The 2,051-nt window shown below is 36.9% G+C and overlaps 1 non-coding gene across 1 annotated transcript; it reads right to left on the minus strand.

Moving 5' to 3' along the window:
• Nucleotides 1–1,687: 1,687 nt before the first annotated feature.
• On the minus strand, nt 1,688–1,794 carry LOC148295727 (small nucleolar RNA R71). The gene has a single exon (XR_015834859.1). It is a non-coding gene; the product is annotated as a small nucleolar RNA R71 (small nucleolar RNA).
• Nucleotides 1,795–2,051: the final 257 nt, after the last annotated feature.

Below are 2,051 nucleotides of genomic sequence, written 5' to 3' on the forward strand. Positions count from 1 at the left end.
GGGAAGCTCTTGGAGAAGCATTAGAAGTGGAGAAGCACTTGGAGAAGCCTTGGACACCACAAGAACTTCAGAAAAAGGGTTTTTCTACTCTTATTGCATTCATTATATTTTCTCATTTCTGTTCAAGTCTCTTTTCCATTATGAGTAGCTAAATCCATAACTAGGGCTTCGATGTAACCTAACATGAATATTCTGGGTTTATAAGTTTGGAGTTTCAAGTTTGATTCATGATTCATGTTCTTATTCATTATGCTTATAAGTTAACATGCTTGTTTGAATGATTGATCACCATTAGAACTTGTTTGTTAACTATCTTGGTTTGAATTAAGAGTATACACCATGCTTTAATTCGAATTGAACTATGAATAGGAAGAGTATGTATGGACATTCGACAACAGGGATTAGATACATACTTGGTTGTTTAAAATGTTCTTCTATGCTTAATGGGTTCCAAATGCTTAATTTTAGGTTAGACAACAAATGATCAAATTAGGGAATTAGGAACACAAGGTTAGGACCAAACACCATGGCCTAATCATACTTTAGCTAGAATCAATCTTTGAATCTGAATTGGACTTGTTACTTGAATCTTTATAACCCAGAATTGAATTGTTATGGTGAATCGAATGCCCTAGTCTCCAAACCTGTGTTTTAACTTTCAAAACCACCCTTTGTTACTTTTGTTTACTTGCTTTCCGTTGCAATTTCAGTTTGTTCATTTCTTTCTATAATCACAAGCATTCTCACTTCAAAGTTCATTTTAATCTTGCTGCATTTGTTTTCAAACTCACTCTTGCTTTAAATTCTGTTTTAGATTTAACTTCCTAACTTCTTGAATTTGGTAATCTAAAGTACATAACTAATTTGAACTTCTCAGTCTTCGTGGGTATGACCTCGTACTTGTCTTGCTATACTACTAATTGCCCCGTACAATTGCGAGTTAACATATTATTAACAACAAATTTTGGCGCCGTTGCCGGGGACTGAACGAAAGTTCTTCCCTGGTTATGTGCCCAAGGTTACCCTATTCTTTTTAGTGTTTCTAATTAATCTAATTTTCTGTTTCAGGTAGTTTATGTCTAAAAATCCATTACTTGAACAAGTGAGGTCTTCGTTCCAACGTTCTAGATCTTTGAACGCAGGACCATCATTGCAACCCAGACGAGTGACCTCTGAAATTCAGAATCGTCTAGAAAGGGAGTTGTCAACTGCAAAAGAGCAAGCTCTTGCTACATTTACAAGTCTTGCTCTCCACACTGAACTTCCCGGTTCTTCACTTTCAAATTCGGAAGCAAGTTCAGACCAAGAAGAAGAAGAAATGATGGCTGCCATTGAGTTCATGGGAGAACTTGATATCCCAACAATTCCAGCATCTCCTTCAAGCATTTTGCTGCCCACTGTAGCTCGAAATTATGAGCTTAAATCTTCTCATCTTAATATGCTGCCTTCCTTTTATGGTTTACCTAATGAAGATCCATTGACTCATATAAAGGATATTTTTAATGTTGTGAGTTCTTTTCCCTTGACAGGTGTGACAGAAGATCAACTTCGAATGAGAGTGTTTCCATACACTTTAAAGGATAAGGCGAAGTATTGGTTGAATTCTTTGAAGCCTGGTTCACTCACTACATGGTCTGCCATTCAAAAGAAGTTCCTGGAAAAATACTTCTCCACGCAAAAGACCGACATGCTTAGGGACAAGATCTTGTTATTTGCACAGCAAGATGATGAATCGTTTTGTGAAGCATGGGAGAAATTCAATGGGTTGCTCAACCAATGTCCTCATCATGGGATTCCATTGAAGCTTCAAATGCGTATGTTTTATAAAGGACTAACCCCTTCTAGTCATAATATAGTCACCAATTTTGCAGGTGGTTCTTTTAAAACCAAAACTCCAGAAGAAACGTACGAACTCTTTGAGGAGATAGCAATGGAGACCCAACATACGGATACAAGAGGTAAACGTGTTATTAGTGGTTCTAATGATGCTTCTAGTGTGCAGATTTCAAAACTGGAACAAAAGCTAGATGCTCTTCTTGCATTAAACTCAA

The sequence above is a fragment of the Prunus avium genome, chromosome 3 (genome assembly GCF_965620075.1).
Source record: "Prunus avium chromosome 3, drPruAviu1.hap1.1, whole genome shotgun sequence".
Classification (NCBI taxonomy): Eukaryota; Viridiplantae; Streptophyta; class Magnoliopsida; order Rosales; family Rosaceae; genus Prunus; species Prunus avium.